Source organism: Rhincodon typus, unplaced genomic scaffold (assembly GCF_021869965.1).
Source record: "Rhincodon typus isolate 14 unplaced genomic scaffold, sRhiTyp1.1 hic_rhity00002735, whole genome shotgun sequence".
Taxonomy (NCBI): Eukaryota; Metazoa; Chordata; class Chondrichthyes; order Orectolobiformes; family Rhincodontidae; genus Rhincodon; species Rhincodon typus.
The window spans coordinates 13526-25000 of NW_025968373.1; the positions used below are offsets into that span (position 1 = coordinate 13526).

The window sequence follows — 11475 nt, forward strand, 5'->3', positions numbered from 1 at the left end:
GGAGATTGGGCCAGGGGCAGGCCGGTGGGACTGGTTTAGTTTGAAATTATGGTTGGCATGGACTGGTTAGACCAGAGAGTCTGTTTCCATGCTGTATGATTATGACTGAGGTTTCTTTGTATAATTCCTATGCTACATGGTGGTAGCACTCTGTCTTTGGCTCTAGTTGAGTTAGAGGGAAGAAATAGTGAAAGCTCTTATTTCTCAATACTATCAAGTGACTTGAACTAGTATAGGAAACATGGTGCAGAAATCAGGTAATGTGTCAGATCTGTACTGATTGCGCTCTCTGTTCAAGGCTGATTAAATCAAAGAATGACAAGGCAAGACAGAATCTGTTCTTCTACAAGTTGACAGTACCACTGCCAAGATTAGCATTTGCTGCCCATCCCCAATTACCTTTGAACCGAGTGGATTCCACAGCCATTTCTGAGGGCAGTTGAGTCAGTGGAGAGGTTTGGATCACATGTAGGCCAGATGATTAAGAATGGCAGATTCCTCATCTAAAACAGGAAGCTAGTGATCCAGATTGTGTTTTTTTTTTAAAAAAAGAAACCACACATCAACAATAGTTCAAGACTAGCTTTCATCTCCAGATTTGTTGCTAATTAAGTTTAAAGAATTCAAGCTGCCAAAGAGGGATTTGAACTTTTGTTGGATCAGCACAGTGCTCAGGACTACAAAAGTCTAAAGAAATTACCATGTGACTGTCTCCCTGGTAGGAGGGAAAACAGGATGAACACAAATTTCTCCATTAAAAGGATTTGAAATTTATGAAAAATATTAATGAGAGATAGAGGTATTTCAGACTTCTTCAGATGAAGAAATTTAATCTTCCAACAACTCAAGACAGATACTAGCTTACCTTCGAGCAATTTGTATTGTTTTCAGTTAGGATTTGCAACAATTTGAGCACTGATTCAGTTTGAGAAGAAACAATTTTCAACCAAGTCAGTTGATTGCATGATGGTGCAATTTGGCTTCACAAACAGTTTGCCAATATCGTAATTTAAAATCCAAAACACTGCTGGAAATCTGGAAGTACTGGAAATACTTTACAGGCTGGGCAGCAACTGCAGGAAGATTCAATAATGATTCAGATTGATAATTTAACATTTCAGGACACTTACTGACCCAGATATCTCCAACATTTGTTTTCATTTCAGTTTTTAAATTAGGCTTCCAGGGATACTATGAATTAAATCAAACATTAAACTTTGAACATCTTCGAGGGGGCTGATGCACAAAAAGCATACATCTTTAAATAACCCAAATGACTTGATGGCATACTTACATTGGAAACATTTCATAGCACATTATGCATAATGTGCTACACATGGTCACACTATGCATTCACCAACTTTCAACCGCTCAAAATAAATTAGTTTTGGGACTAGAAACAGATCAAGGCAATAGAAATCTACCTCATTTTCACCAAACCTGTAGCAGTCTTAACAGTATGCAAGACTTCTGTTGCTGGCACTGAGGTTTCCTTACTTGATATTCAGGTGCACTTAGGGTTGGATTATCAAACTCAGGATGTCATCTTCTCCTTCAGATAAAAGTTCCATCAATATGACCACTGTGTTTGATGTAATCAGTTCTTCATTTAAGCTACCTCCCCAATTACCACAGTTCTTGTGCTATATCAAAACTGCACAAATCTCACCTATGCTTGATCTTAATCTTTTCACTCTCCGGCACAACCTTTCACTTTACCTCAATTTGCTGCCTCAACCAACTGTCCTAAATTACAGATAGTCAGAATCATACAGCATGGAAACAGACCCTTTGGTCCAACTAGTCCATGCCAAAACAATCCCAAACTAAAACTAGTGCCACCTGCCAGCTCCTGACTCAACTCTCTCCAAACCTTTCCTATTCATGTATTTATCCAAATGTCTCTTCAATGTTGTAATTATATCCAATGTCCACTACTTCCTCAGGAAGTTCATTCCACACATGATCCACCCTCTAAAAAAATTTGCCCCATGTCTTTGAAAAATCTCCCTCCTCCCCTTAATCATGCATTTGTTATCACCAACATCCAAGAGATCCTGGTTCAAGAAACAATTTTGAAAATGGGGCACAGAAAAAGGAAATAAGTAGGCAGAGAAATTCAGGAAGGAGTTCTGGAAAGTAGGACAATGATGGCCAAACTCTGCATGACTAGTGGGAAGACAGTACTTTGCAGTGTTTTATTAGTTATGTTCCCAAAAAATGTCATGCCACTTATTTTAGAATTGAAGATGTCCCTCTTTGTTACATCTTCTAGGACTCAACTGACTTAATGTTTCTTGACAGGGTTGTGTAGAGGCTGTGACAGGCAATTTAAAAACAACCAGCATTTGTCCCCAATTTCCTGCTCAGTAGCCACATAAGCACACAATGTAAGACCTGTCTGAAAGAAAAAAGACAGCCTGCAACATCTAGTGCTGTAACAGCATCTGTTTATCACCATCAATAAGAGGAATCACCGCTCCCCAGGGTCTGCATCACCACATTTATACTACAATGCTGCTGTCAGATTTGGCCTGTCTTTGCCTCGAGCAGCACTGACTTGACATTGGCCATAACAAAATCAATGTAGCATGTGTATGGGACAAGTCTATCCATGGCAGCCTGTACTACAATATAGTGGGTAAAACATACTTGTAAGGTCTGTTAAAGAAAACTGAAAACTCCAAATGGAATCACTACCTTCAAAAATCTACTAGTAGTTACACACTTCAAGCACAGACATTTGACTCGAAGTGTCTAAAATCTCAAAGATCATTCCTATGCCTGCAAAATCATTCATACCAACTTTAAAGTAGGTTATTCAAATACATCCTAATCAAATCTGCTTGCACTTTTATCCCAGGTCATGACTGAATTGGATCAGCCTTCCCCTACTTTCAATCATCCCCACCCCATTCCTTTTTCTTAAAAGGATGCAACTGTCCAATCGCCTGCAGCTGTCTAACTAAAAACTTCTACAAAATATTGGAATCTACATGAATGTGTACTAAATGGTATGTCAGTCTCCACCCAACATTAGTAAACCATATGCAGTGGGAATCCTTCAAATGATTAAGATTAACAGAGGTAGAAGTTAACTGCAAGATTTCTGTATTCCTTGATCAGTAAAAGTGAAGTAACGTGGTGAAAACAATAGAATAGATACAGCTTGCACTCAGCACAAGATGAAAAACCAACAGCTCTTACCTCCAGTGGAAGTTTTTTTTTTATAGCCCACAAAAGTTACTGAAATCAAAATTAAGTAAACTAGCTATTTGTAAACAAGGGACAAAAACAAAATGTTGCTGGAAATGCTCAGCAGGTCTGGCAGCATCTGTGAAGGAAAAAAAAGTTAACATTTCAGGTCCAGTGACCCTTGCTCAGAACTTTTATTTAGCTATTTGTAAACGTTGAGAAAAAAAACCTGGGTGTTGTTTAAGTTACTGCACACAAACTTTACTGATTTACAGTTTCACTTAGTCTACAAGGCTAACAGACAAAAGTAACAAAATGGTTGCATTTGCAGTACAAGTCACTTGCATAACAGCAGGTCATTACAAATGGATGTCAACCATTGACTCTATTCTGTATCTGGGAATAGTTTGGTGTTGACAACAAGAGAAGCAAAGATTGGATTCTATTTCACCATGACAGCATGCAAAAAGCTGTCACCATCCCCAGAAGTGGACCCTGAAAACTACTAGATCATTTCAGTGTCTCTCCAAGTTTTACCAGCTGATTCAGGTATTAAAAACAACATTCTGGGGGAAATAATCAAGAATGTTAACTCACTCGATTTCATAAAAACCAAGTTTATATTCACAATTAATATCCATTCAGCAGTAATCTCAGTCAAGAATCTGAAAGCCAAACCAGGGAAGTCAGTGACATTTCACATTTCCACATCAGAAGTTCCAATTTAGAACATTAACACATACATGATTACAGCCACTTTATGAATTTACTTGCGTACACAAGTTTAGCTGTTTAACACTCAAAGAAATCTTCTTACTTTTGTACTAAAAAAAGACAATCCACCCATAAAGCAAGCCTATAAAAGACATCCTTCCCAAGTAACAATGGAGCTGCTTCTACAGCTCATTCACCAACTATGTTGTTTGTCACTGCAATTCTCTCATTACAGACAATACTTCAATTGGATTTCTTCCCTCTGTCTGGAATCCTCTTGAACCAGTACCACAAGAAAAATGTAGCTACAAAAAGATGATTTCTTCATAATTCAGATTGTTTTAAGTTCTTAATTCCTGGCAAGCATAAAATTCCAGAAACCTAGTCTTGATCCACAAACTTTAAAATCAGCTATCAGGGTTTTACTTACTTCAGGGAATGTTTGAAAGTGTTGTTAAAAAACTCAAATGATTTAGTTTTGTTTATATGGATATAGAATGAGTAATACTGCCACTTTCAGTGCAGGCTCTACTTGCTAGCTCAGTCATAGAATTAGATCCGCATCTAGAACCGTTAAAAAGGCCACAAAAACAAGTTTACTTTCTAATTAATCCTAAAGATGTCTGCATAAACTACTAATCGAGTCGAGCACAGGTAGACCCGTTAACTTGCTGCAATGAGTTGACCCACCATTGAAAAATGAAACGTGGAACACTTGTGTACAGTGTGGCTATGCTTGTAGCCATGAAATACTGTACTTCGGCCGCCATTTACAAAAAAAAGTATGTCAACGACCCTGTTCTGCAAATGCAGTATTGCTCCCATTCAGGAGTGGACACAGCCACAGTTCATTTGGAGCCAGATGGTCCTGGTGTGTGATCAGTGGCCGATGGCGCAACACTCCTCCCGGCAAGAGCAGTCGCTATTTCTAGATGGGTGGAAAAATGGCATTACGAAAACACAGATTAAAGCAATAAGATCCAATGGATTCCCCCTCCGAAAGCAATTTATATAACGCCCTGGACTCTCTCATTTTAAAAAAAATCCCCGAAGCTGACCACGTGTCTAGTTAGTGAAAACCAAGTTTCCCGAGCTTCCACAACACATGCCTTTACTCCCCTCCCTCGACATACACATTTTGAAAATTAGCTCACACTCTCTGTTGAATGGACAAATCCGTACTAGCTTTCAACTTTGTTAACAGGAACTGTGACCAACAAAACGTTTGCCCTAGCCCAGTTCCTCGGTCGGAAGGTGCCCACAATTTAATACCCCTGCCCCGAAATCAGATATCTCGTGATTAATCCAAGTTTGGTCTGCCTATTAACTGTATCAGCCCTTCAGAAAGCTACAATTCGTTACATGTTATTCTGGAAATGTCAAATGCTAGCACCACTCTCTAGATGGCACATCTTCCTCAATAAGCGAGGCAACAATTTTCTTATTTAGCTGATTATGTTCAGCAACACGTTTTCCATAGTACAGAACAGCTAGAAAAGCAGCTAAAAACCAGAGTCTTAAAGCTTTAAAGGATAGCCTGGTTCAAATCCATCTGTCTTTCGAGTCCATGTTGAGCCCAGCTGGGGACACTTTTCGGAATGTAATAGGCAATTGTAACAAGCAAACATCGAATGGATCTTCAGATTCTGTACCCCGCGCCGTCATTTCTAATGGGGAAAAACATGAAAACCACTGGGTAACAATCCTGAAATTTATACTGAAATTACTTACCACACGCCAAGATTGATTACCGATCAATGGATCCCAATACTGTATGCTACCGGCACAAACACAATCCAACATCTAGTCGTTTGTGTTGAACTAGCAGCGGGCCACCAACCCTGCTCCAGGATGATTCATGAAGGAACTTACGTCTTATAAATACGGATATAATTACAGACGTTGGTACAAGATGGATGATTAGAAGGATGTGAAACCGGCCCAGGTATCATATGGGTGTTGTCATTTGATGAGGTTTAGAAGCTTGTCCGAAAGAGACGCCTCCACTGAGGGAGGAATTCAGAACATAAACACAGACAACCACACTGGTTCAGACAAGAGATTTTTGTAAAGTTCAAACCCGTAACTATCTTACTGTCCCCAAGTACGTGTTGAATATCCTTCCTAAAATACACCTCGGTTACATAATTCGACCGATTTTGCAACCCATTTGGACTCGGGATAGAAGTCTTCCGGAGCTTGGGATAAACACTTCATTTTCGTACAATTTAGTGCCACAAGCGATCCACCGGATGAAAGTGAAAACCGGTTGTAACAGACTTGCGACCCGGGGAAACCCCGGCTCATTCTTCCACTTCCAATACAAAAAGGCGGAACATGGAACCAAAATTCCACACCAGACAGGAACAGAGAGAAAAAAAGAGAGACAGGCAGCAGCTGTGGGAGCGAGCTGGGTGGGTGAAGTTGAACCAATTTCATTCAAGGTCAAAACAGCTCGAGCTTTAACTATAAGAGCACCTGGAGATGAAACCGAAGCTTGCATTGCAGTTAAAATAGTAATGATAAAAATAACTTTGCATCAGGCAAATATTCACAAAATTTAGGATAGACATTTGCAAGACAGTAGCCCAATAAACAAGCACAATTATCCCGGATCCGCAAAGCTCAGGCTTCATTTACAGAATGGTCTCATGCAAAAAAGTGGCAGTTTGCTTACGGTGAAAGGGCTCGATAGGCAAGCCAGCTCTCTAAAAGCGTGCAGGGTGAAAGAAATAATATTTTCCTAATACAGGAGAGCGACAGCCATATACAAAAGAGACACGAGAGCTTACCTGGTGCAGAAAATCCTCCTGCAAATAGCGAGACATGTAGAAGCTGAGCGCAAAAAGAGAGAAACCCTACCGCTAGAACTTTGTTTTTAAACACCCCCCTCTTTCTCTCCTGCTTCCAGGTCAGGACAGCCCTGGGCGGACCTGCTGCCGGCAGGGGGTGGGGGGAATCTGCCCTTTCCCCTCTGACCTCCAGCCAAAAAAAATATAAACTAACAACCCCAACTAAAGCTAAGAGCAGAGGCCGTCGCCGATTTCAGTGTAACGTTGCAGCCCAATTTCAAACATATTTGTACAAATAAAAACACGTATGGTCGCTTGGCTCGGTTTTAAAGGAAAAGGAGCGGTAAAATTGAGATTGTTGCCTCGAGCGAGGGCTACCTACCTCCCCCTCTCCCTCAGCAACAGGCCGGTTCCTGACTGACCCGCTTAGAGGCTGCTTCAAGCACAAGCCCCATCAAACCTGAGGCTGTTCATTAAAGGGTGGTGATGGTAGGAGGGGAGGGGGATGTTGTTGTTGTTTGTTTGTGTGGGGGAGGGGAGGGGGAAATCGAGGCCTATTGCAAACAGGTGGATGGAGGTCTGGGTAAATACGTTAGACTAACTCGAGCAGGAGGAAGGGACAGTGGCAGTTCTTTTTTTCTCTCTATCTTTCCTCTCCCCTCCCCCACTCTCTCTCTCTCTCTCACACTCTCTCTCCTCTCCCCTCCCCCCAACTCAACCCGTGCCCCCCCTCCCGCCGCCGGCCGCGTCATGTGAGTGGCGGGCCCGCCTCGCCATTGGAGAGCGGGGCCCTGCTTGTCCCGTCCTATCGCCACCCTCCTCCTCCCCGCCTTCAGGGGGCGTGGTTCCTGGAGTTTTGCGGCGGGCGGAGGGGTAGGGAACCGTCTGACGTAATTATTTCCATGACGTCAATAAGCCACGCCTTTCCACACGTCATTGCCCCGCCTTCTCCGCTCCGGGTGTATCTTCATGGCACGTGGGCTGGTCGGGCTGATTGACAACTAATCGCCGGGCCAGCTCGTCCATGTAAGAGAAACCTTTGGGTTTCTGCAACGTTAGTTGTTATTTTCGATTGTTATTAACTCGCTCCGCAGTATTGAACGCTATCCAATACAACCTGATTTAGTTCCTCCCAACACAAACGCTGTGTAAACCTCTCGGGATTGACCAAACCCTTAGTGCGAAATAATTTGCAAGGTTACAGAGAGCTACCTGTTAAGTATGCCCATTCACAAGGATGGCTGGCTGAATTTGGAACAGCCCAATTTCTCGCCGATACCTCTGTTAATGTTTATTGCAGTGGGTGGATGCAGTGCGAGTGTAACATCTTGAATGTTGCAGTGATACTGACAGGCTTGCTTTGATGTCAAGAATTGGAATTAGTTTATTTTCCGTCTCAAGATCAAAGGAAGCGTTTTTAATATGCGTTCAATATTACTTACAATGCTTAAAATATTACTAACAATGGAAAACAACATTTTATTTTTAAAACGTACATTAAGAGTGTCGTCAGAGATAGTAGGAACTGCAGATGCTGGAGAATCTGACATAACAAGGTGTAGAACTGGATGAATACAGCAGGCCAAGCAGCATCAGAGGAGCCGGAAGGCTGATGTTTCGGGCCTAGACCCTTCTTGTTATTAAGAGTGTCGTTTTGTGATTTATGTCACTTGGTTTCAGATAAAAGATCGAAATTTTTTTTAAGAAAAAGCAACGTGAGCATACATCCTATGACACACCTCTGGGACAGGTGCTTTTTGAATGCAGACCTTCTGGCTTCAAAATGTACACAGTATCACTGTATCAAAAGACCATCTGAACAGCAGTGCTCACTGTGGAGCCCAAACTTATTTATTTCAAAAATACACTGTATTCATGAAAAATCTTTGTATGTATACACAGACAAAAAAGTGGTTCTGTTCTGTACTGTTGCATATCAAGCAAACACACAAACGTTGGAGATTGACTATACACAAACCAAAGACCTGTCCTACACATACAATACTAATATTCACAAATATTTGACACACTAGGAGGGTCCTATGACTGAACGGGTCCCCATTTACCTTCAGCAGAAAGATCTCAGATCGGGGTCTTTCCCCACTGTGCCTTGGTGGCAGCTGCCCCCAGCTTTAGTGTCTCCCTCAGCACGTAGTCCTGGACCTTGGAATGTGCCAATTTGCAATACTCAGTCGGGGTCAACTCCTTGTTCTGGAAGACCAACAAGGTTCACCAGAACAAAGAGCGTTTTTCACGAAGCTGATAATCCTCCAGGGGCAACTGATGTTTGTCTCGATGTGCATCCCGGTGTAGAGCACAGAGTCCCGTGTTACGGAGCTGCTTGGGGTGAACCTCAATAAAAGCCACTGCATCTTCCTCCCGATTTCCTTTGCAAAGACACATTCCAGAAGGAGATGTGTGACAGTGTCAACCCCTCTGCAGCCGCTTTGAGTGTGGAGCCCAAACCCACAGCCCTCTGAGTGAAGAGTCTCTTACCCTACTGACTGAGCTAGTGGAGCATTGAACTATTTTATATGCTAACAAATGTTACATTGAAACTTAATAAATGCCAAATGTCATGATGATGGTTCAGAATTCCAAAGTACCTGTAAAGAGATTACATTTTCAATTTTTTTAAGGAGACTACTACAGCCAAAGGTTGACTGCAAATGTAAATTCAGTGACTGGCAAAGTATAGTATGGACCAGAGGAATGTCACACCTGTACAGAGTCAGGGAAGCTACAACCAAAAAGACTAACAAGGAAGTTGAGAGGTTGACTACCCCCTCTTAGCAGGAAGTTATCTTCTGCAGAAGTGTTTTGTGTTTTACCCTTCAAGGCAAATGCAAAAGAAAAGTAGTTAAAAATCAAATGTAATCCTTGTTCTGGGGTTGTACAGGCCTGATGCAGTAGTATATGGATTAATGTGCAGTGAAGACCACAATTTGAGAACAGACATCAAAAATCATGCAGTGTATGTAAAGGAAGGGAAAAGACACACTCTCATTCTCAGTGCTGCCAGCCGGTTACCAGGACAAAAGAATTTCGCCAACCTGCAAATAACCCAAGGATCTCAAAATTGATCGTGCAGCTACCAATGTCCATGAAACCAGCAACATGCAATGTAAAGGCTACATGTCCTTCATGTGCAACTCATAGACTGAGCTGTACATCTGCTTTTAACCATTTTTGGACTCATTTCTTATTCCTAATCTATGTGTATGTGTGGTGCTTGTTATTTCTTCTCATGTTTAGTAACAAATAACTCACTGATTTGTCAAGAAGCCTGGTTAAATTGACTTCTTTAAGAAATAAATTAATTTGCTCTGGGAGAAAGATATCCACAAGGGAGGGGATCATTTTTAAATTAATCTTGTCGCAAACAACCAAGGGGTCAGCTGAATTTGGAAAGGGAGACAGTTCATCCATCCTCACCTGGAACTTAACCAGTTAGAGTATCCTGTCTGTAACTGTAACAAATTGTGGAGCCCCATCCGGGGGCCGGTTGTGAAACCACATCACAGCATTTTAGGTTCTAATTTAAACAAAACACACAATAGTAAAGCTTCTTTTCTCAATCATATCGTGTTAATTTTCAGTGATTTGGTTTCTTCAAGATCTAAGATTCTTTTTCTCTTTTTGGCAGTCTAGTTCTATGTTGAAGTCAAGTTATAATTTGATAAAATACAGAAAATAGCAGAAATATTCAGCACGTCTGATAGCATCTGTGGAGAGAGAAAAACATTTCAGGCCACAAGTGAACGAAATGTCTCTTCACTCGGGAATCTACATTGTTACTTACAAAGAGAAATTAGTCAGTCTCAAACAACCCTTTAAGATTGTGTAAAAGCAGAATTTGAAGAAAGGTCCTATTCAACTGGAAACATTGACTGTGTTCCTCTCTTGACAGATGATGAGCTTTCTCAGCACAGTCTCTTTTTATTCCAGATTTCCTTTTCAGCATCTGCAGTATTTCAATTCATCAGGGATATGTGCTGAGTGAAAGAAAAGTGTGTGCTTACAGAAACAGGGAACATAAGATTGACCTATTTTTATGCTACCTTGGGACTCGAGGACCATTTTATTGCATGTCAGTTGCCTTGTTCGGGTTATTGTCATGCTACAGAAATGATCAATATTGTCAATGATCCTTATATATTGATTATGCTTTGTTTTACACAGGATTATTTTGTTGAAAATGACAATACAATTCCTGCAACATTATTATAATGCAATAGTTATTTCTGAAATGACAAACATGCAACTAACACCCAAGCTTGAGAAACAATTATTGTGATGTAGTTTGTTGCTCATCTCTGTAGGTGATCCCACTAACTATACTTATGTTTTAGAAAATGCTCCAAAAATGGAATAAATACAAGAAGCTGTAATGTAATTATAACAGTTGGGGAGAGGGCTGGTTGTATCACTAGGTTCACTGATAGACACAGGCTAAAGCATGGGGGCATGGGTTAAAATCACACCACAGCCGTTAGTAAGTCTTAGTCGATTAATAGAAATGTATTGACCGACCCTGAAATGGCTCTAATGAGCCACGCAGTTCATGGATATTAACATAGTAAATTAAAACAAAGAAATGAGGATGCTGGAGATCTGAAGCACACAAAAGCAGAAATTGCTGGAGAAACTCAGGAGATCTGGCAGCATCTGTGAAGAGAAAACAGAGTTAATGTTTTGAGCCAAGTGACTTCTTCAGAATTAATAGCAGCTGGGAAAAGGTGATATTTGTGCTGATGATGGGAGTGGAGAGGGA

General features: G+C 41.1%; 1 long non-coding RNA gene across 2 annotated transcripts; it reads right to left on the reverse strand.

The window, feature by feature from the left end:
• Nucleotides 1-405: 405 nt before the first annotated feature.
• On the reverse strand, nucleotides 406-7416 carry LOC125481596. 2 transcript variants are annotated; one of them, XR_007261404.1, is made up of 4 exons: nucleotides 6702-7416; nucleotides 4600-5576; nucleotides 3793-3860; nucleotides 406-516 (listed from the first exon to the last, which is right to left on the reverse strand). It is a non-coding gene; the product is annotated as an uncharacterized LOC125481596 (long non-coding RNA). The 2 variants fall into 2 exon arrangements; XR_007261403.1 differs by having other exon boundaries at nucleotides 3793-5576.
• Between the last annotated feature and the right edge of the window lie 4059 nt (nucleotides 7417-11475).